General features: G+C 45.8%; 1 long non-coding RNA gene across 1 annotated transcript; it reads left to right on the top strand.

Annotated features, from left to right (window-relative positions):
• Positions 1 to 20,528: 20,528 nt before the first annotated feature.
• Positions 20,529 to 24,001, top strand: LOC120813964 (uncharacterized). Its single transcript, XR_013453465.1, has 5 exons — positions 20,529 to 20,877; positions 21,684 to 22,110; positions 22,265 to 22,432; positions 22,618 to 22,723; positions 23,111 to 24,001. It is a non-coding gene; the product is annotated as an uncharacterized LOC120813964 (long non-coding RNA).
• The last annotated feature ends 669 nt before the right edge of the window (positions 24,002 to 24,670 follow it).

Raw genomic sequence — 24,670 nt, 5'->3', positions numbered from 1 at the left:
GATTCTGAAGCAGCTCAACAGACCTAAAGAAAAAGCCTGCACAGGTCCCTTTCCATGGTCTTTGAAGATTCTTTTTCAGGGTCAAATGTCTGCACAGGCTGCCTGTGTTGACTGACTCTATATTGCATGAATAAAACAGACCAGCTAGGCTACAACTACTTAGTTATGTCTCGTTGAATGAATTTCTCCTGTTATTGACGCGCCTAATGCGCTCGATATTGGAATATATTTGAATCTAGTTGCGTAGATATATTTCTACAGCTGCAGAAGAATCAAAAGAGTCAACTTTTAAATTTATTAAAGAATTTATTAACTAAAAGTGATGAATACAGTTACAATACAATGTGTAGGATATTAGAAACAAATTGACAATCCGGTTCATAAAATTAATAAAATGCATATAGTTTACACCGGAATACAGCCATGATTCTGAAACTGTGTAATCAATAAAGTAATGACAATATTGTAAGACCACTGTAATTCTGCAACTGTACTAGAATAATACCAATGCAGTTATGATTGTATTTGATGTAATGTGATCAACTGGAATGCATGCATGTAATACTTGAACAACAACTGATATTGACTGAGGATCATTCGAAATCCGAGTTACATTGAACTCACCAGAAGACTCCCAGAGGTGTGGACACTGACTTTCACACCTTTAAGCATTGTTATAAATACCTGTAGGAACCATTGTTCTGGAGTTCACAGGTGGAGGCGACAGACGGGCACTAGGGATGGTCAAAGGACTGACCTGGGGCCTGTTGGTCGCTGAGACCAGCGGCTCCTCAGCTGAGATGTTCTTTTTACCGCAACGCCATCTCCTTTATTAAATACATTTGATTTTAACCTTTTGATCAGCGATGACCTCTGTCTGTCCGGCGTTTCTTCATTTTTGAACACAACAAATGCAATGCAAACATACAATACAAACAGTCCACAAAGGTCCCACGGTGCTCGTGTCCCATCTTTAAATTGTGAAGTGTTGGGAAAGCCCTCGAATGAGGCCTCCATTCTTTGTTCTCGAAACAAAGAATCAAAAGAGTCAGCTTTTAAATTGATTCAAGTTTTTTAATTTTGTTTAAAAATTAAAAATTTTAAACAAAGTGATAAGGAATACAGTTACAATACAATACAATAGTTACAATACAATACAGTTACAATAGTTACAATACAATACACGTTACAATACAGTCCACGAAGGTCCCACGTTGCTCCCGTCCCACGTTGCTCCTCTCCGATGGTGCGTCCCACGTTGATCTCGTCCCTCGTCGTTCTTCTCCGATGGTGCGTCCCACGTTGATCTCGTCCCTCGTCTTTCCTCTCCGATGGTGCGTCCCACGTTGATCTCGTCCCTCGTCTTTCCTCTCCGATGGTGCGTCCCACGTTGATCTCGTCCCACGTCGTTCCTCTCCGATGGTGCGTCCCACGTTGATCTCGTCCCTCGTCGTTCCTCTCCGATGGTGCGTCCCACGTTGATCTCGTCCCACGTCGTTCTTCTCCGATGGTGCGTCCCACGTTGATCTCGTCCCTCGTCTTTCCTCTCCGATGGTGCGTCCCACGTTGATCTCGTCCCTCGTCTTTCCTCTCCGATGGTGCGTCCCACGTTGATCTCGTCCCTCGTCTTTCCTCTCCGATGGTGCGTCCCACGTTGATCTCGTCCCACGTCTTTCCTCTCCGATGGTGCGTCCCACGTTGATCTCGTCCCTCGTCTTTCCTCTCCGATGGTGCGTCCCACGTTGATCTCGTCCCACGTCGTTCCTCTCCGATGGTGCGTCCCACGTTGATCTTCTCCGATGGTGCGTCCCACGTTGATCTCGTCCCTCGTCTTTCCTCTCCGATGGTGCGTCCCACGTTGATCTCGTCCCTCGTCTTTCCTCTCCGATGGTGCGTCCCACGTTGATCTCGTCCCACGTCGTTCCTCTCCGATGGTGCGTCCCACGTTGATCTCGTCCCTCGTCTTTCCTCTCCGATGGTGCGTCCCACGTTGATCTCGTCCCACGTCGTTCCTCTCCGATGGTGCGTCCCACGTTGATCTCGTCCCTCGTCTTTCCTCTCCGATGGTGCGTCCCACGTTGATCTCGTCCCTCGTCTTTCCTCTCCGATGGTGCGTCCCACGTTGATCTCGTCCCTCGTCTTTCCTCTCTGATGGTGCGTCCCACGTTGATCTCGTCCCACGTCGTTCCTCTCCGATGGTGCGTCCCACGTTGATCTCGTCCCTCGTCTTTCCTCTCCGATGGTGCGTCCCACGTTGATCTCGTCCCACGTCGTTCCTCTCCGATGGTGCGTCCCACGTTGATCTCGTCCCTCGTCTTTCCTCTCCGATGGTGCGTCCCACGTTGATCTCGTCCCTCGTCTTTCCTCTCCGATGGTGCGTCCCACGTTGATCTCGTCCCTCGTCTTTCCTCTCTGATGGTGCGTCCCACGTTGATCTCGTCCCACGTCGTTCTTCTCCGATGGTGCGTCCCACGTTGATCTCGTCCCTCGTCTTTCCTCTCCGATGGTGCGTCCCACGTTGATCTCGTCCCTCGTCTTTCCTCTCCGATGGTGCGTCCCACGTTGATCTCGTCCCTCGTCGTTCCTCTCCGATGGTGCGTCCCACGTTGATCTCGTCCCTCGTCTTTCCTCTCCGATGGTGCGTCCCACGTTGATCTCGTCCCTCGTCTTTCCTCTCCGATGGTGCGTCCCACGTTGATCTCGTCCCTCGTCTTTCCTCTCCGATGGTGCGTCCCACGTTGATCTCGTCCCTCGTCGTTCCTCTCCGATGGTGCGTCCCACGTTGATCTCGTCCCTCGTCTTTCCTCTCCGATGGTGCGTCCCACGTTGATCTCGTCCCTCGTCGTTCCTCTCCGATGGTGCGTCCCACGTTGATCTCGTCCCACGTCGTTCCTCTCCGATGGTGCGTCCCACGTTGATCTCGTCCCTCGTCGTTCCTCTCCGATGGTGCGTCCCACGTTGATCTCGTCCCTCGTCGTTCCTCTCCGATGGTGCGTCCCACGTTGATCTCGTCCCTCGTCTTTCCTCTCCGATGCTCTCGTCTGTTCTTCCCTATAACTAACATCGTCCGTGACGCGCGACCGTGACGCGCGACCGTGACGTGCGTCGCGGTCGCGCGTCACAGTGATTGTGACGTGACTACTGAATGACAATTACATGAATAACATAGACTAGAGGCTACAACAGCTTCATGCACTAGTTTGATTATTTGCCGTTTCATGCCGATGAAAAGTTGCGTGTTTCCAGCGGAGCGCGCAGCGTTCAAAGTCGCTACGTTAAAAGCTTCAGTTTAATCACTGAATGGAGCTCGCGACATTAAATTGCTTACACAAAACTCTTGATTGGCACTCAGCGTTTGTTTATTGTTGTTTATTGTTGTCGTTCATTCAAACCGCTCTGCGCAGAGAGAGAGAGAGAGAGAGAGAGAGAGAGAGAGAGAGAGAGAGAGAGAGAGAGAGAGAGAGAGAGAGAGAGGTCCGCGCTCTTGTCCGTCAGTTAATTTACTTATTTGTGTGCAGGTAATATGTTGTTAAATCGGTTTAAACTTCAATAAACGACCTATACAAGTAGTTCTGTCTCGTTGTATTCATTTGTCCTGTTATTGACGCGCCTAATGCGCAACCAGATATTGGAATATATTCGAACGTCATTTCTGAACAATTTTGACAGCCGTAGTGTTGACAGAACAGAGTGAAGACTTCCCAGTACAGCTACAAGTTACAAAGGAAAAATCAAAAATCGGCACGGCTCTGGACTTTATGAAGACACTGGGCGCATTAACTAATGTGCTTATTATGGTCACTTTGATATTTACACACTCACTTGAGGTTACAAGCCAGGTCTAACTTGTTCCCCCATTGCTTTTATGGGTGCAATATAACCGTGGATACTATACAACATGGAGATGGTTGTGGATTTCAGGAAGGACAGAGCCCCGCCTTCCACCATCACCCCGTGTGGGCTCCATCATCACCCAGGACCTCAAGAGGGAGCTGAACATCAGCTCCATCCCCAAGAAGGCTCAGCAGAGGGTGTTCTTCCTGAGGCAGCTGGAAAATAAATTCAACCTGCCAAAGACGATGACGGTGCACTTCTACACGGCCATCATGGAGTCCATCCTCTGCTCCTCCATCACCGTCAGGGGGGGACAAGATCAATAGATTCAATTCAATTTTACATTGATTTTATTCTATTTTGTATAGCCCAAAATCGCACACATGTGACATCCGCTGTCCCGAAACCCTCACATTGGCACAGAAAATACATGAATGCAGTACTTTATATCCCAAATCCACACTCTACTAACTGTGGCTAGTTCACATGCAGATTAAAAACTGTGCTGTACAACATTGTCCTGCAACAAATACAACAAAAATGAAATATCGACTGACCTTTTTTTTTTTTACTCATCAGTTCCTTATATTCACAGCATTTTTGAATTATTTCCTTAATGTCCATGCTTCACTTATTTGCTTTAATACTCCAAATAAAGCAAAACAAAGTAAAGTCTTTTAAGATGCACCATTGTCGCTGTTCTCGTTGCTGAGACCAATTGGAACCCGGCCAATAATCGGTTAACCCACAGCTGTAACCAGTTTGGCGTGACGGTTGCCATCGTACCGATCCTGCTGCATGTGTTGTCTTGAGTAAAATAGAGCTCAGTATTGCTGTGCAGGTGGTCCCTGTACCAGTGTGAAGGACTCCTGGATGAAGGCCCTGCACATGGGGCAGTGTTGGAAGTGTGACACACAGCTGTCACACACACAGGCGTGTCTGCAGGGCAGCAACACTTTGTTCACTGCTGCATTCTGACAGACCACGCAGTCCCGGCCCGGCCCGGCCCCCCGTCGCCCTTCCTCTGCCGCCGGACCCAGCTGCCCTCTACTTCGTTGGGTACTCTGCTCTGAGTCGGGAGTCTCGGACACGCCCCCACTGTCAGCTGACATGAAGAGAGGCTGGAATGACACGACGCATAAAAGGTGGTGTTGACTGTTGACAGGGAAAGTTTGCATTACAAACTACACTGTGTGTACAATTATTAGGCAGATTATTTTCCTCAGGCAGAGTAAGCGAAAGGGACAAAAAGAGATTTAACTGACTCTTTACAGCAGTGGTTCCCTTTTTCTGTCAGGGCCCGCATTGTAAGACTGATGTACAGTTGGGAAATGTATAAACCAGGCGTTTGTCACAATAAACATTTCCATCTCTACAGTTCTGAAGTGTGCCATGGTGCGACATGGCCCAACATATATCTGTATTTAATATTTCTGTGTACATCAGTCTGGTGTATACATAACAAATGTCTTGTTTGTGCACACGTACGTGGCTAAAAAAGGGGATTCTGGGTGATTTATTAACCAATATTAAGAATAGCTTTTTGAAAAATAGCCCTCAAACATCACCCTGGTGTTATTTTAGCTCTTGAATTCATTTCATAGACTCCTGGATTGACTTTCTAAAAAGAGCATCCTTATAAAAAAATACACTGTTATATGGGAAAGTCCTTGTTTTTTATTCTTTGATCTCATTGCCATAAAGTGAGTGTGATGGATATTCAGCAACTCACTGACTGCATTTTGCAAAACCCATTAAAGGTAAACATTACACAACATTAAAAGTAGTGTAAGTGGCTGCAACAACAAGAGCTGTTTGAATTCTCTAAACGCTAAGGCAGGAGCTTCAATGCTTCCCTACTTGGCTCCTTTAGCAGAGGAACCGCTGGACCATCCTTCACAAAAGGAAAGGAGATGATTCCATCGCATAATCCCTTGCGCCGGCAACATTTAAATAGTGATCATTTGGCGTTCACGAGGGGAAAAAAAAGGATCATGACTGAGAAACGCGGACTCATTTATTCTGCATGACTCAGCACTGTAGCAGCTCATGAACCGAGTGATCTAAGATGCGCTTCTTTATAGTCCATCTTCAGAGAAATCTTAGTTTCGCCGCTGCACACTGATGTCACGAACATGCTTCTCCCGTTAGTTTGGTGAATGCAGTCGGATTACTAATGACTAGGGGTGTAACCATTCATCCACTGAATCAATTAATCGATTTATATTCCTGCGATCCAACTGAATCGATCTGTGCTCCGCAAATCTGCATTCCGATTACATATCGATTGAAATGGTACATAATTGATTTCTATCGATACTTGGAAACTGCACATTGGATTTAAGCACAAAACCGGTATGGATGTGTGTTTGTTTGTTATTTGGCAATTTAGACACGTTAAACGTTACTGGATCCAGTCTGCCTGTCTGTGACGTCATCAGTACGCAGCAGCAGCCGCGATAAACTCTGAACAACAACAAAACACAGCGTGGAGGAGACGACTGCGAGCGAGACATTTACAAACCAACTTATCGATCCAGCGCGTGGAAACATTTTGGCTTTTACAAACACGGAGGTGTTCTAAATAAGTCGGTCGCTGTTTGTAGAATATGTAGAAGCCAAATAAAAAACCACGGAAACACAACGAATCTTTCCGGTCATCTACTACGGCGCCGTGGGATTAAACAACGGCGACAGTCAGGACCTCTAGCAGCGTCACCGCTGCAGCAGCAGCAGGTAACTCAGCTCTGCAGACGCCTCAGGCCTCGCCAGCACCAAACATCACAGTAACAAGTTTATCTGTAAAGACATGAGACCCTACGATGTGGTTGAACATCCGGGGTTCTGTGAATTGATCCAAACATTGTGTAATTATTATCTAATGTTTACATTGAAAATGGCACCTGATTCAAATAAAAGGTTAATACATTTGCCATTAAGTGTTGTTTGCTTGTTTATAATATCCATAATTAATTTAAACCTGATTTCCTTACAAGAAACAACAGGGATCTCAGAAACTTTGCCTGCACTGTCCAGTAAAGTTACTGAATCGAATTTAAGTCACTGAATCGAATCGAATCGTTCTAAATTAACCCAGATCGCCCATGAATCGAATCGGCAACCATGAATGGATGTTCAAATCTAGCCATATTTAGACTATTACCTGTAATACACCTTTCCACTCTAAATAGATTTGATTTTGGTGCGAGTTTTGACATCGGCCATAGAGCCTCCTCACCAAGGTTATAGGACTGCATGTATATATTTTGATTCTGAAGCAGCTCAACAGACCTAAAGAAAAAGCCTGCACAGGTCCCTTTCCATGGTCTTTGAAGATTCTTTTTCAGGGTCAAATGTCTGCACAGGCTGCCTGTGTTGACTGACTGTATATTGCATGAATAAAACAGACCAGCTAGGCTACAACTACTTAGTTATGTCTCGTTGAATGAATTTCTCCTGTTATTGACGCGCCTAATGCGCTCGATATTGGAATATATTTGAATCTAGTTGCGTAGATATATTTCTACAGCTGCAGAAGAATCAAAAGAGTCAACTTTTAAATTTATTAAAGAATTTATTAACTAAAAGTGATGAATACAGTTACAATACAATGTGTAGGATATTAGAAACAAATTGACAATCCGGTTCATAAAATTAATAAAATGCATATAGTTTACACCGGAATACAGCCATGATTCTGAAACTGTGTAATCAATAAAGTAATGACAATATTGTAAGACCACTGTAATTCTGCAACTGTACTAGAATAATACCAATGCAGTTATGATTGTATTTGATGTAATGTGATCAACTGGAATGCATGCATGTAATACTTGAACAACAACTGATATTGACTGAGGATCATTCGAAATCCGAGTTACATTGAACTCACCAGAAGACCACTCCCAGAGGTGTGGACACTGACTTTCACACCTTTAAGCATTGTTATAAATACCTGTAGGAACCATTGTTCTGGAGTTCACAGGTGGAGGCGACAGACGGGCACTAGGGATGGTCAAAGGACTGACCTGGGGCCTGTTGGTCGCTGAGACCAGCGGCTCCTCAGCTGAGATGTTCTTTTTACCGCAACGCCATCTCCTTTATTAAATACATTTGATTTTAACCTTTTGATCAGCGATGACCTTTGTCTGTCCGGCGTTTCTTCATTTTTGAACACAACAAATGCAATGCAAACATACAATACAAACAGTCCACAAAGGTCCCACGGTGCTCGTGTCCCATCTTTAAATTGTGAAGTGTTGGGAAAGCCCTCGAATGAGGCCTCACTTCTTTGTTCTCGAAACAAAGAATCAAAAGACTTTTAAATTGATTCAAGTTTTTTAATTTTGTTTAAAAATTAAAAATTTTAAACAAAGTGATAAGGAATACAGTTACAATACAATACAATAGTTACAATACAATACAGTTGCAATAGTTACAATACAATACACGTTACAATAGTTACAATACAATACACGTTACAATACAGTCCACGAAGGTCCCACGTTGATCTCGTCCCACGTCGTTCATCTCCGATGGTGGGTCCCACGTTGATCTCGTCCCTCGTCTTTCCTCTCCGATGGTGCGTCCCACGTTGATCTCGTCTCTCGTCGTTCCTCTCCGATGGTGCGTCCCACGTTGATCCTCTCCGATGGTGCGTCCCACAATGATCTCGTCCCTCGTCTTTCCTCTCCGATGGTGCGTCCCTCGTCTTTCCTCTCCGATGGTGCGTCCCACGTTGATCTCGTCCCTCGTCTTTTCTCTCCGATGGTGCGTCCCACGTTGATCTCGTCTCTCGTCGTTCATCTCCGATGGTGCGTCCCACGTTGATCTCGTCCCTCGTCTTTCCTCTCCGATGGTGCGTCCCACGTTGATCTCGTCCCTCGTCGTTCCTCTCCGATGGTGCGTCCCACGTTGATCTCGTCCCTCGTCTTTCCTCTCCGATTGGTGCGTCCCTCGTCTTTCCTCTCCGATGGTGCGTCCCACGTTGATCTCGTCCCACGTTGATCCTCTCCGATGGTGCGTCCCACGTTGATCTCGTCCCTCGTCTTTCCTCTCCGATGGTGCGTCCCACGTTGATCTCGTCTCTCGTCGTTCCTCTCCGATGGTGCGTCCCTCGTCGTTCCTCTCCGATGGTGCGTCCCTCGTCTTTCCTCTCCGATGGTGCGTCCCACGTTGATCTCATCCCTCGTCTTTCCTCTCCGATTGGTGCGTCCCTCGTCTTTCCTCTCCGATGGTGCGTCCCACGTTGATCTCGTCACTCGTCTTTCCTCTCCGATGGTGCGTCCCACGTTGATCTCGTCCCACGTTGATCCTCTACGATGGTGCGTCCCACGTTGATCTCGTCCCTCGTCGTTCCTTTCCGATGGTGCGTCCCACGTTGATCCTCTCCGATGGTGCGTCCCACGTTGATCTCGTCCCTCGTCTTTCCTCTCCGATGGTGCGTCCCACGTTGATCTCGTCTCTCGTCGTTCCTCTCCGATGGTGCGTCCCTCGTCGTTCCTCTCCGATGGTGCGTCCCACGTTGATCTCGTCCCTCGTCTTTCCTCTCCGATGGTGCGTCCCACGTTGATCTCGTCCCTCGTCGTTCCTCTCCGATGGTGCGTCCCTCGTCGTTCCTCTCCGATGGTGCGTCCCACGTTGATCTCGTCCCTCGTCTTTCCTCTCCGATGGTGCGTCCCACGTTGATCTCGTCCCACGTCGTTCTTCTCCGATGGTGCGTCCCACGTTGATCTCGTCCCACGTCGTTCTTCTCTGATGGTGCGTCCCACGTTGATCTCGTCCCTCGTCGTTCCTCTCCGATGGCGCGTCCCTCGTCGTTCCTCTCCGATGGTGCGTCCCACGTTGATCTCGTCCCTCGTCTTTCCTCTCCGATGGTGCGTCCCACGTTGATCTCGTCCCTCGTCTTTCCTCTCCGATGGTGCGTCCCACGTTGATCTCGTCCCACGTCGTTCTTCTCTGATGGTGCGTCCCACGTTGATCTCGTCCCTCGTCGTTCCTCTCCGATGGTGCGTCCCACGTTGATCTCGTCCCACGTCGTTCTTCTCCGATGGTGCGTCCCACGTTGATCTCGTCCCACGTCGTTCTTCTCTGATGGTGCGTCCCACGTTGATCTCGTCCCTCGTCGTTCCTCTCCGATGGTGCGTCCCTCGTCGTTCCTCTCCGATGGTGCGTCCCACGTTGATCTCGTCCCTCGTCTTTCCTCTCCGATGGTGCGTCCCACGTTGATCTCGTCCCACGTCGTTCTTCTCCGATGGTGCGTCCCACGTTGATCTCGTCCCTCGTCTTTCCTCTCCGATGGTGCGTCCCACGTTGATCTCGTCCCACGTCGTTCTTCTCCGATGGTGCGTCCCACGTTGATCTCGTCCCACGTCGTTCTTCTCTGATGGTGCGTCCCACGTTGATCTCGTCCCTCGTCGTTCCTCTCCGATGGTGCGTCCCTCGTCGTTCCTCTCCGATGGTGCGTCCCACGTTGATCTCGTCCCTCGTCTTTCCTCTCCGATGGTGCGTCCCACGTTGATCTCGTCCCTCGTCGTTCCTCTCCGATGGTGCGTCCCTCGTCGTTCCTCTCCGATGGTGCGTCCCACGTTGATCTCGTCCCTCGTCTTTCCTCTCCGATGGTGCGTCCCACGTTGATCTCGTCCCACGTCGTTCTTCTCCGATGGTGCGTCCCACGTTGATCTCGTCCCTCGTCTTTCCTCTCCGATGGTGCGTCCCACGTTGATCTCGTCCCTCGTCTTTCCTCTCCGATGGTGCGTCCCACGTTGATCTCGTCCCACGTCGTTCTTCTCTGATGGTGCGTCCCACGTTGATCTCGTCCCTCGTCGTTCCTCTCCGATGGTGCGTCCCTCGTCGTTCCTCTCCGATGGTGCGTCCCACGTTGATCTCGTCCCTCGTCTTTCCTCTCCGATGGTGCGTCCCACGTTGATCTCGTCCCTCGTCGTTCCTCTCCGATGGTGCGTCCCTCGTCGTTCCTCTCCGATGGTGCGTCCCACGTTGATCTCGTCCCTCGTCTTTCCTCTCCGATGGTGCGTCCCACGTTGATCTCGTCCCACGTCGTTCTTCTCCGATGGTGCGTCCCACGTTGATCTCGTCCCTCGTCTTTCCTCTCCGATGGTGCGTCCCACGTTGATCTCGTCCCTCGTCTTTCCTCTCCGATGGTGCGTCCCACGTTGATCTCGTCCCACGTCGTTCTTCTCTGATGGTGCGTCCCACGTTGATCTCGTCCCTCGTCGTTCCTCTCCGATGGTGCGTCCCTCGTCGTTCCTCTCCGATGGTGCGTCCCACGTTGATCTCGTCCCTCGTCTTTCCTCTCCGATGGTGCGTCCCACGTTGATCTCGTCCCTCGTCTTTCCTCTCCGATGGTGCGTCCCACGTTGATCTCGTCCCACGTCGTTCTTCTCTGATGGTGCGTCCCACGTTGATCTCGTCCCTCGTCGTTCCTTTCCGATGGTGCGTCCCACGTTGATCTCGTCCCCCGCTGCTCTCGTCTCCCGCTGCTCTCGTCTCCCGCTGCTCTCGTCCCCCGCTGCTCTCGTCCCCCGCTGCTCTCGTCCCCCGCTGATCTCGTCTGACTGTTCTTCCCTATAACTAACATCGTCCGTGACGCGCGTCCGTGACGCGCGACCGTGACGCGCGACCGTGACGCGCGTCACGGTCGCGCGTCACAGTGATTGTGACGTGACTACTGAATGACTATTACATGAATAACATAGACTAGAGGCTACAACAGCTTCATGCACTAGTTTGATTATTTGCCGTTTCATGCCGATGAAAAGTTGCGTGTTTCCAGCGGAGCGCGCAGCGTTCAAAGTCGCTACGTTAAAAGCTTCAGTTTAATCACTGAATGGAGCTCGCGACATTAAATTGCTTACACAAAACTCTTGATCGGCACTCAGCGTTTGTTTATTGTTGTTTATTGTTGTCGTTCATTCAAACCGCTCTGCGCAGAGAGAGAGAGAGAGAGAGAGAGAGAGAGAGAGAGAGAGAGAGAGAGAGAGAGAGAGAGAGAGAGAGAGAGAGAGAGAGGTCCGCGCTCTTGTCCGTCAGTTAATTTACTTATTTGTGTGCAGGTAATATGTTGTTAAATCGGTTTAAACTTCAATAAACGACCTATACAAGTAGTTCTGTCTCGTTGTATTCATTTGTCCTGTTATTGACGCGCCTAATGCGCAACCAGATATTGGAATATATTCGAACGTCATTTCTGAACAATTTTGACAGCGGTAGTGTTGACAGAACAGAGTGAAGACTTCCCAGTACAGCTACAAGTTACAAAGGAAAAATCAAAAATCGGCACGGCTCTGGACTTTATGAAGACACTGGGCGCATTAACTAATGTGCTTATTATGGTCACTTTGATATTTACACACTCACTTGAGGGTTACAAGCCAGGTCTAACTTGTTCCCCCATTGCTTTTATGGGTGCAATATAACCGTGGATACTATACAACATGGAGAAGGTTGTGGATTTCAGGAAGAACAGAGCCCCGCCTTCCACCATCACCCCGTGTGGGCTCCATCATCACCCAGGACCTCAAGAGGGAGCTGAACATCAGCTCCATCCCCAAGAAGGCTCAGCAGAGGGTGTTCTTCCTGAGGCAGCTGGAAAATAAATTCAACCTGCCAAAGACGATGACGGTGCACTTCTACACGGCCATCATGGAGTCCATCCTCTGCTCCTCCATCACCATCAGGGGGGGACAAGATCAATAGATTCAATTCAATTTTACATTGATTGTATTCTATTTTGTATAGCCCAAAATCGCACACATGTGACATCCGCTGTCCCGAAACCCTCACATTGGCACAGAAAATTCATGAATGCAGTACTCTATATCCCAAATCCACACTCTACTAACTGTGGCTAGTTCACATGCAGATTAAAAACTGTGCTGTACAACATTGTCCTGCAACAAATACAACAAAAATGAAATATCGACTGACCTTTTTTTTTTTTACTCATCAGTTTACTCACAGCATTTTTGCATTATTTCCTTAATGTCCATGCTTCACTTATTTGCTTTAATACTCCAAATAAAGCAAAACAAAGTAAAGTCTTTTAAGATGCACCATTGTCGCTGTTCTCGTTGTTGAGACCAATTGGAACCCGGCCAATAATCGGTTAACCCACAGCTGTAACCAGTTTGGCGTGACGGTTGCCATCGTACCGATCCTGCTGCATGTGTTGTCTTGAGTAAAATAGAGCTCAGTATTGCTGTGCAGGTGGTCCCTGTACCAGTGTGAAGGACTCCTGGATGAAGGCCCTGCACATGGGGCAGTGTTGGAAGTGTGACACACAGCTGTCACACACACAGGCGTGTCTGCAGGGCAGCAACACTTTGTTCACTGCTGCATTCTGACAGACCACGCAGTCCCGGCCCGGCCCGGCCCCCCGTCGCCCTTCCTCTGCCGCCGGACCCAGCTGCCCTCTACTTCGTTGGGTACTCTGCTCTGAGTCGGGAGTCTCGGACACGCCCCCACTGTCAGCTGACATGAAGAGAGGCTGGAATGACACGACGCATAAAAGGTGGTGTTGACTGTTGACAGGGAAAGTTTGCATTACAAACTACACTGTGTGTACAATTATTAGGCAGATTATTTTCCTCAGGCAGAGTAAGCGAAAGGGACAAAAAGAGATTTAACTGACTCTTTACAGCAGTGGTTCCCTTTTTCTGTCAGGGCCCGCATTGTAAGACTGATGTACAGTTGGGAAATGTATAAACCAGGCGTTTGTCACAATAAACATTTCCATCTCTACAGTTCTGAAGTGTGCCATGGTGCGACATGGCCCAACATATATCTGTATTTAATATTTCTGTGTACATCAGTCTGGTGTATACATAACAAATGTCTTGTTTGTGCACACGTACGTGGCTAAAAAAGGGGATTCTGGGTGATTTATTAACCAATATTAAGAATAGCTGTTTGAAAAATAGCCCTCAAACATCACCCTGGTGTTATTTTAGCTCTTGAATTCATTTCATAGACTCCTGGATTGACTTTCTAAAAAGAGCATCCTTATAAAAAAATACACTGTTATATGGGAAAGTCCTTGTTTTTTATTCTTTGATCTCATTGCCATAAAGTGAGTGTGATGGATATTCAGCAACTCACTGACTGCATTTTGCAAAACCCATTAAAGGTAAACATTACACAACATTAAAAGTAGTGTAAGTGGCTGCAACAACAAGAGCTGTTTGAATTCTCTAAACGCTAAGGCAGGAGCTTCAATGCTTCCCTACTTGGCTCCTTTAGCAGAGGAACCGCTGGACCATCCTTTACAAAAGGAAAGGAGATGATTCCATCGCATAATCCCTTGCGCCGGCAACATTTAAATAGTGATCATTTGGCGTTCACGAGGGGAAAAAAAAGGATCATGACTGAGAAACGCGGACTCATTTATTCTGCATGACTCAGCACTGTAGCAGCTCATGAACCGAGTGATCTAAGATGCGCTTCTTTATAGTCCATCTTCAGAGAAATCTTAGTTTCGCCGCTGCACACTGATGTCACGAACATGCTTCTCCCGTTAGTTTGGTGAAAGCAGTCGGATTACTAATGACTAGGGGTGTAACCATTCATCCACTGAATCAATTAATCGATTTATATTCCTGCGATCCAACTGAATCGATCTGTGCTCCGCAAATCTGCATTCCGATTACATATCGATTGAAATGGTACATAATTGATTTCTATCGATACTTGGAAACTGCACATTGGATTTAAGCACAAAACCGGTATGGATGTGTTTGTTTGTTTTTTGGCAATTTAGACACGTTAAACGTTACTGGATCCAGTCTGCCTGTCTGTGACGTCATCAGTACGCAGCGGCAGCCGCGTGAAACAACAACAAAACACAAATAAAGACAAATAAAAACCACGGAAACACAACAAATCTTTCCGGTCATCTACTACGGTGCCGCAGGATTAAACAACGGCGACAGTCAGGACCTCTAGCAGCGTCACCGCTGCAGCAGCAGCAGGTAACTGCAGCTCTGCAGACGCCTCAGGCCTCGCCAGCACCAAACATCACAGTAACAAGTTTATCTGTAAAGACATGAGACCCTACGATGTGGTTGAACATCCGGGGTTCTGTGAATTGATCCAAACATTGTGTAATTATTGTCTAATGTTTACATTGAAAATGGCACCTGATTCAAATAAAAGGTTAATACATTTGCCATTAAGTGTTGTTTGCTTGTTTATAATATCCATAATTAATTTAAACCTGATTTCCTTACAAGAAACAACAGGGATCTCAGAAACTTTGCCTGCACTGTCCAGTAAAGTTACTGAATCGAATTTAAGTCACTGAATCGAATCGAATCGTTCTAAATTAACCCAGATCGCCCATGAATCGAATCGGCAACCATGAATGGATGTTCAAATCTAGCCATATTTAGACTATTACCTGTAATACACCTTTCCACTCTAAATAGATTTGATTTTGGTGCGAGTTTTGACATCGGCCATAGAGCCTCCTCACCAAGGTTATAGGACTGCATGTATATATTTTGATTCTAAAGCAGCTCAACAGACGTAAAGAAAAAGCCTGCACAGGTCCCTTTCCATGGTCTTTTTCAGGGTCAAATGTCTGCACAGGCTGCCTGTGTTGACTGACTCTATATTGCATGAATAAAACAGACCAGCTAGGCTACAACTACTTAGTTATGTCTCGTTGAATGAATTTCTCCTGTTATTGACGCACGTAATGCGCTCGATATTGGAATATATTTGAATCTAGTTGCGTAGATATATTTCTACAGCTGCAGAAGAATCAAAAGAGTCAACTTTTAAATTTATTAAAGAATTTATTAACTAAAAGTGATGAATACAGTTACAATACAATGTGTAGGATATTAGAAACAAATTGACAATCCGGTTCATAAAATTAATAAAATGCATATAGTTTACACCAGAATACAGCCATGATTCTGAAACTGTGTAATCAATAAAGTAATGACAATATTGTAAGACCACTGTAATTCTGCAACTGTACTAGAATAATACCAATGCAGTTATGATTGTATTTGATGTAATGTGATCAACTGGAATGCATGCATGTAATACTTGAACAACAACTGATATTGACTGAGGATCATTCGAAATCCGAGTTACATTGAACTCACCAGAAGACCACTCCCAGAGGTGTGGACACTGACTTTCACACCTTTAAGCATTGTTATAAATACCTGTAGGAACCATTGTTCTGGAGTTCACAGGTGGAGGCGACAGACGGGCACTAGGGATGGTCAAAGGACTGACCTGGGGCCTGTTGGTCGCTGAGACCAGCGGCTCCTCAGCTGAGATGTTCTTTTTACCGCAACGCCATCTCCTTTATTAAATACATTTGATTTTAACCTTTTGATCAGCGATGACCTCTGTCTGTCCGGCGTTTCTTCATTTTTGAACACAACAAATGCAATGCAAACATACAATACAAACAGTCCACAAAGGTCCCACGGTGCTCGTGTCCCATCTTTAAATTGTGAAGTGTTGGGAAAGCCCTCGAATGAGGCCTCACTTCTTTGTTCTCGAAACAAAGAATCAAAAGAGTCAACTTTTAAATTGATTCAAGTTTTTTAATTTTGTATAAAAATTAAAAATTTTAAACAAAGTGATAAGGAATACAGTTACAATACAATACAATAGTTACAATACAATACAGTTACAATAGTTACAATACAATACACGTTACAATACAGTCCACGAAGGTCCCACGTTGCTCCCGTCCCACGTTGCTCCTCTCCGATGGTGCGTCCCACGTTGATCTCGTCCCTCGTCGTTCTTCTCCGATGGTGCGTCCCACGTTGATCTCGTCCCTCGTCGTTCTTCTCCGATGGTGCGTCCCACGTTGATCTCGTCCCACGTCGTTCTTCTTCGATGGTGCGTCCCACGTTGATCTCGTCCCTCGTCTTTCCTCTCCGATGGTGCGTCCCACGTTGATCTCGTCCCTCGTCTTTCCTCTCCGATGGTGCGTCCCACGTTGATCTCGTCCCTCGTCGTTCCTCTCCGATGGTGCGTCCCACGTTGATCTCGTCCCACGTCGTTCTTCTCCGATGGTGCGTCCCACGTTGATCTCGTCCCACGTCGTTCTTCTCCGATGGTGCGTCCCACGTTGATCTCGTCCCTCGTCTTTCCTCTCCGATGGTGCGTCCCACGTTGATCTCGTCCCTCGTCTTTCCTCTCCGATGGTGCGTCCCACGTTGATCTCGTCCCACGTCGTTCCTCTCCGATGGTGCGTCCCACGTTGATCTCGTCCCTCGTCTTTCCTCTCCGATGGTGCGTCCCACGTTGATCTCGTCCCTCGTCTTTCCTCTCCGATGGTGCGTCCCACGTTGATCTCGTCCCACGTCGTTCTTCTCCGATGGTGCGTCCCACGTCGATCTCGTCCCTCGTCTTTCCTCTCCGATGGTGCGTCCCACGTTGATCTCGTCCGTCGTCTTTCCTCTCCGATGGTGCGTCCCACGTTGATCTCGTCCCTCGTCTTTCCTCTCCGATGGTGCGTCCCACGTTGATCTCGTCCCACGTCGTTCCTCTCCGATGGTGCGTCCCACGTTGATCTCGTCCCTCGTCTTTCCTCTCCGATGGTGCGTCCCACGTTGATCTCGTCCCTCGTCGTTCCTCTCCGATGGTGCGTCCCTCGTCGTTCCTCTCCGATGGTGCGTCCCACGTTGATCTCGTCCCTCGTCTTTCCTCTCCAATGGTGCGTCCCACGTTGATCTCGTCCCTCGTCTTTCCTCTCCGATGGTGCGTCCCACGTTGATCTCGTCCCACGTCGTTCTTCTCCGATGGTGCGTCCCACGTTGATCTCGTCCCACGTCGTTCTTCTCTAATGGTGCGTCCCACGTTGATCTCGTCCCTCGTCGTTCCTCTCCGATGGTGCGTCCCACGTTGATCTCGTCCCTCGTCTTTCCTCTCCGATGGTGCGTCCCACGTTGATCTCGTCCCTCGTCTTTCCTCTCCGATGGTGCGTCCCACGTTGATCTCGTCCCACGTCGTTCTTCTCTGATGGTGCGTCCCACGTTGATCTCGTCCCACGTCGTTCTTCTCCGATGGTGCGTCCCACGTTGATCTCGTCCCACGTCGTTCTTCTCCGATGGTGCGTCCCACGTTGATCTCGTCCCTCGTCGTTCCTCTCCGATGGTGCGTCCCACGTTGATCTCGTCCCACGTCGTTCTTCTCTGATGGTGCGTCCCACGTTGATCTCGTCCCTTGTCGTTCCTTTCCGATGGTGCGTCCCACGTTGATCTCGTCTCCCGCTGATCTCGTCCCCCGCTGCTCTCGTCTCCCGCTGCTCTCGTCCCCCGCTGATCTCGTCTGACTGTTCTTCCCTATAACTAACATCGTCCGTGACGCGCCTCCGTGACGCGCGACAGTGACGCGCGACCGTGACGCGCGTCACGGTTGCGCGTCACAGTGATTGTGACGTGACTACTGAATGACTATTACATGAATAACATAGACTAGAGGCTACAACAGCTTCATGCACTAGTTTGATTATTTGCCGTTTCATGCCGATGAAAAGTTGCGTGTTTCCAGCGGAGCGCGCAGCGTTCAAAGTCGCTACGTTAAAAGCTTCAGTTTAATCACTGAATGGAGCTCGCGACATTAAATTGCTTACACAAAACTCTTGATTGGCACTCAGCGTTTGTTTATTGTTGTTTATTGTTGTCGTTCATTCAAACCGCTCTGCGCAGAGAGAGAGAGAGAGAGAGAGAGAGAGAGAGAGAGAGAGAGAGAGAGAGAGAGAGAGAGAGAGAGAGAGAGAGAGAGAGAGAGAGAGAGAGAGAGAGAGAGAGAGAGAGAGGTCCGCGCTCTTGTCCGTCAGTTAATTTACTTATTTGTGTGCAGGTAATATGTTGTTAAATCGGTTTAAACTTCAATAAACGACCTATACAAGTAGTTCTGTCTCGTTGTATTCATTTGTCCTGTTATTGACGCGCCTAATGCGCAACCAGATATTGGAATATATTCGAACGTCATTTCTGAACAATTTTGACAGCGGTAGTGTTGACAGAACAGAGTGAAGACTTCCCAGTACAGCTACAAGTTACAAAGGAAAAATCAAAAATCGGCACGGCTCTGGACTTTATGAAGACACTGGGCGCATTAACTAATGTGCTTATTATGGTCACTTTGATATTTACACACTCACTTGAGGGTTACAAGCCAGGTCTAACTTGTTCCCCCATTGCTTTTATGGGTGCAATATAACCGTGGATACTATACAACATGGAGATGGTTGTGGATTTCAGGAAGAACAGAGCCCCGCCTTCCACCATCACCCCGTGTGGGCTCCATCATCACCCAGGACCTCAAGAGGGAGCTGAACATCAGCTCCATCCCCAAGAAGGCTCAGCAGAGGGTGTTCTTCCTGAGGCAGCTGGAAAATAAATTCAACCTGCCAAAGACGATGACGGTGCACTTCTACACGGCCATCATGGAGTCCATCCTCTGCTCCCCCATCACCGTCAGGGGGGGACAAGATCAATAGATTCAATTCAATTTTACATTGATTTTATTCTATTTTGTATAGCCCAAAATCGCACACATGTGACATCCGCTGTCCCGAAACCCTCACATTGGCACAGAAAATACATGAATGCAGTACTCTATATCCCAAATCCACACTCTACTAACTGTGGCTAGTTCACATGCAGATTAAAAACTGTGCTGTACAACATTGTCCTGCAACAAATACAACAAAAATGAAATATCGACTGACCTTTTTTTTTTTTACTCATCAGTTCCTTATATTCACAGCATTTTTGCATTATTTCCTTAGTGTCCATGCTTCACTTATTTGCTTTAATACTCCAAATAAAGCAAAACAAAGTAAAGTCTTTTAAGATGCACCATTGTCGCTGTTCTCGTTGCTGAGACCAATTGGAACCCGGCCAATAATCGGTTAACCCACAGCTGTAACCAGTTTGGCGTGACGGTTGCCATCGTACCGATCCTGCTGCATGTGTTGTCTTGAGTAAAATAGAGCTCAGTATTGCTGTGCAGGTGGTCCCTGTACCAGTGTGAAGGACTCCTGGATGAAGGCCCTGCACATGGGGCAGTGTTGGAAGTGTGACACACAGCTGTCACACACACAGGCGTGTCTGCAGGGCAGCAACACTTTGATATTTACACACTCACTGTAAACCCGAACGTCCAAAGTAATTAAATAGATTAAGTAGTGTATACTCAAATTTTTGAAAAAGTTCTACTAACTTAATTATGTCATGTTGGTGTAACATGTTCTTCTTTTTGAGTAATTTTAACTAATACTTTTTGATTTAATGGAACTATTTAACAATAACTTAAAAATTTAACTTAAGTACAACTTAATAGAATTAAGAAATGTCATAATAAGAATGATAAAGTCCTGTTATCTGTCTATTTTTTCAAATACGGATGATTTAAAAATAAACCTAATGTATATAGCACATGCTAAAATACAATCAAATCTCACAAAGTGCCAAATAAGTAACATCGATCACTAAAAAATATTTCAATCATAGCTTATTAAAACAGTAACAATTTGATTGCGGCAAATGGTCTGAAATGCATTAGACATTAATGGAAGACAAAATGTATTCATTTTTATTGTCATCAGTTTAATGTAGCCTATATATTCATTTTGCTTGCAGGGATCATTTTAAAGCTCAAACTGACTTCCTACACTAGTCCATGTTCTCTCTAGGGAAGCTCGTTTTAAATTCTGAGCAGTGAGCTCGCTGTAAAATATGCTTTTACTTGTTTGTTATTTTAGGATATTATTCTGTCAGTATAACAAAGTATTCAAGTTGTCATGATAACACAACATTACTAGTTAGTAACATATCTACGACAAATAAAACGCTAATTTGAAAATTAATTCAATTGAATTAACACGCTAGTAGTGTATTTTAAGTCAACTTGATTAAGGAAGTAGTCGCGACCGTTATCAAAGTGCATTATGGGGTTGGCGGGCGAAGTTGACTTCCTTTCCGTCCTTGAGCCTTTTCGGACCAGGCTTCGGTAGCATCATCGGCTCAGACTGTTTTCAAGGTGAGTGAAATCATAGGTGTTTATATATATAAGTTGATATATGTAATGTGTGAAGTTAAATTATGTTACAATCAGCCAGTTGCCAATCCTCAAACGTAAAACAATTTAATTTAAATAATTTTCCAGACTTTGTCGTACGAGTGACATTACTAACGTTAGTTACTTCTGCTCCATTCACTGGGACTTTAGTCTTCTCTGCCTGTGTGGTTCTACTTCAGCGGTTGCTGGTTTGAACTCGCTAACGTGTGCGCTAACGTACGTGCTAACGCACTTTAGCTAACGAACATACTACGCTAACTAACGTTACTTGATTGTGCATCTCGGACCAGCCGAGGAGCACGGGGATAGTATTCCACTAGCTAGCTAGCTTGTTCAACTGAGAAAAGGGCGGCTAACGAACCTACGCTAGCTAACATAAGTTAACGGTGCATGCTTGAAACCGCGATTGTCTTTTCAGTCAAACAATCTAGCTAGCTAGTTAAAAAAAACGGCCTCCCGTGCTTCTCGGCTGGTCCAGGAGCAGCGCCACGTGTTTCTGCATCGAGCTTGTCGTGACTCGCAGTTCTGTGGCATTTCTATTAATTTTTTGCAAGTCATTCTGTTCATTCATTTTTGTGTAAAGCTGGAACTTTCCACCTATAAACGTTGTATAAAACTAATTGAAAACATGTCATTTTAAGGCAGTGTTAGCTGTAGTCATTGATCATGTTTTGGTAAGCTACTAGTAACTAACTTGTTGTTATATTCCGTTTTTAAAGTTTTAGATGGTGGTCTGAACTTTGTCATTTCTTTTCTTTGCCTTTTAGGTTGCTGGTTCCAAAATGATCTGGAAGTGTAAGTTGTGCGCAGCTTCTTTCACCTCCAGAATACAGTTATTTAGACACTATAGGCTGCAACAAGATGAGACGGGCTGGATGTCAGGAGGTCACTGTTAATGCTGGAAAAAGAAGTAGAAGTAATCCTGAAAATGAATCTTCACATTCCAACATTAAAAGACCCAAGCGAGCCGAAGTCAACTTCCTACCCAACTTTCCCCAAGGAAAGGATCCTTCAATCCTTGAGCAGTTGAGGCAGACAATTGTTGAAGAAGTCACGAAGACTGAGAAGAGCCTGCCCCTGATTAGAAAGATGATGGAGACCACATTTCCCCTACGCCGACAGACTATAGTGATGTCCTGCCCACCAGTGAACGAGCTCATGAACCTCTGGCCTGCTCTCAAAATAGACAATGAGGTAATATGGATCAGTTTTCTTAAGTGAAAATTATTGTGATTCTTACTTATTTGGCCCCTATTTTCTGCTTTATGAATGTGTGCTAGAGTCTTCAAATGTTACAGTTTTTGTATAAGTGTTGCTGTATTCTCATCCTACTGTTATTTCAATGTAGTTGTATGCAGAGTTCCAGCGGATTACGAATCAGAACCTCTCCAACACATTCTATGCTGAGCTTGACCGCCATCTTCCTCGACTGATGACCTTATTCAGACAGAAGGCATCAAAAACTGGGAAGACAGCAGATGCTGTAGTTGAAATTTAAAAAATCCACGATGAACAGGTAAATAAATTATTACACACTTCATAGGTTCAATGACTCATGAGTTTTGTGTATTTTGCAATTAGTCCACTTTGTGTTTGCCATTTGTTTGATTGCATTAATAATGTGAATAGATTATTTGTGGACATATGTTCTGTTTGGACTGTTTAAAATCAGTAGGTACAATTCTGTTTTTATCTGAATAGGAAATCCATGACATCCACACCAAGCGCACTACTGTTCTCCACGCCCTGCCTGTGTGTCTGTGCGAGGATGCTTCTGGATTTTTCAGAACCTGCACAGTCTCCTTAAGTCACTAACAAAGTTTATCAAAAATACTATTATCTTTTAGGACTTCTTTGTTTAGTACAGTTTGTGTATGATCTGTTTTCTTTCTTTTTTCACTACAAAGGAACTGTATTGGCAAGTGATAAGATGTTCAGTTAAACATGTTCCTGTAAATGTCCTTTTAACTTGGTTTCAGTCTCTCACACCACTTAGATTCTCTGGTAATTTGGCAGATTTGTGTGTGCAGAATATGGATCTTATGCTTTTCACTTCTTGAAATAAGACCCAGATCTCCCTTGTAAAAGGGGTATAGGTCGTCAATGGGACTTGGTTAAAGGAAGATACATTATATGTAATCTGTTCTGTTCCATGTGTTAGTTTGTGATTAGTATCTCTTTTTCATTCATTCAGGACAAGTCTGATGAGCCAAAGCTTGACGGTGTTGCAGTGGGCCTCCTTACTGTCATCAGTGACCATGACACAAGTCCAGTTCACTACAACCCTGTGAGAATCTCTGTCATCATTGAAAGTGATGCAATGGTCAGCGTCCCCGGACATGGCGATGCCTTCCTGGTAATCTTTGGACTGATCTATGCACTACACCAAAGCACTGACCAACACTTTTGAATTCACTGAAAAGATTCTACTTGGTCTAGAAAGTGGTAAACTGTCACCCAAGTTGCAGACCCTCAAGAATGACTTGATGCAGAAACTCATCTGAAAGAAGGCTGCAGGGAAAGCTTTATAAAAGGCTAGTTCAAAGTTTAAGGGGAAATGTTCTATAGAGTTTTTGTAATTTCATCCAAATTGCTGCCCTGTTGCCTTATGCATGCATTTTGCATGTAATCTTGTCGCGCAAATAATTTGCGTCACGTTTGGTGTGACCACGGCATTACTCAGGAATTAGACAAAAGCACAGTTTTCTTTTTTAGCTGTAACAAAAAATAATTTAATTTTGGTATTATTTATTTGTTTTGATTACTTTGATTACAATTTATTTGAGCTCTTTTATATTGAACAGACCAGTGCATATGTCTCTGTTGATTTTATGAATGTTGATTTATTTTTCTATTTCATTTTAATACCGCTGTGTGCTAAAAGGGAGTGGGTAAGAAAATACGGTTCAATAGCAAGTGTTCATGAGTTTGTGGAACTCAATGTATTTAAGGCAATCGATTGCCTCAAAAATATTAAGTTTGGAGTGACATGTTTTTAAGTTAACACATGCAACATTTTTGACTAATGTGTACTCAAAACAATGACAACACAAACTAATAAAAATTGAGTTTGATTAACATGAAATGGTGTGGTTGTGTACTTATTTTTTTAAGTTCTGTGAACTTATTCGTATTAGTTTGAAAACTGGACATTTAAGGTAATAATAACTGAAAATAATTGAGTTGCCTTAACACAAAACTGTAAGTCATATTAACTGCAAATATTTGAGTTGAGCTAAATAGAACACTTTAATTAAACTGTTATCAAAAAGTACAAGTATCAAGTAATCCAACCTTTTAAGTTCTGGAAAATGTTGACTTTTAAGTTGATCAACTCAAAAAAATTGAGGCAATCGATTGCCTCAATTTTTTTGAGTTCTGGTAACTTATTCGGGTTTACAGTGCTCACTTGAGGGTTACAAGCCAGGTCTAACTTGTTCCCCCATTGCTTTTATGGGTGCAATATAACCGTGGATACTATACAACATGGAGAAGGTTGTGGATTTCAGGAAGGACAGAGCCCCGCCTTCCACCATCACCCCGTGTGGGCTCCATCATCACCCAGGACCTCAAGAGGGAGCTGAACATCAGCTCCATCCCCAAGAAGGCTCAGCAGAGGGTGTTCTTCCTGAGGCAGCTGGAAAATAAATTCAACCTGCCAAAGACGATGACGGTGCACTTCTACACGGCCATCATGGAGTCCATCCTCTGCTCCTCCATCACCGTCAGGGGGGGACAAGATCAATAGATTCAA

The sequence above is a fragment of the Gasterosteus aculeatus genome, chromosome 18 (assembly GCF_964276395.1).
Source record: "Gasterosteus aculeatus chromosome 18, fGasAcu3.hap1.1, whole genome shotgun sequence".
Taxonomy (NCBI): Eukaryota; Metazoa; Chordata; class Actinopteri; order Perciformes; family Gasterosteidae; genus Gasterosteus; species Gasterosteus aculeatus.
Note: the sequence above shows the minus strand (reverse complement) of the source record. Positions and strands in the feature narration are given on the sequence as shown.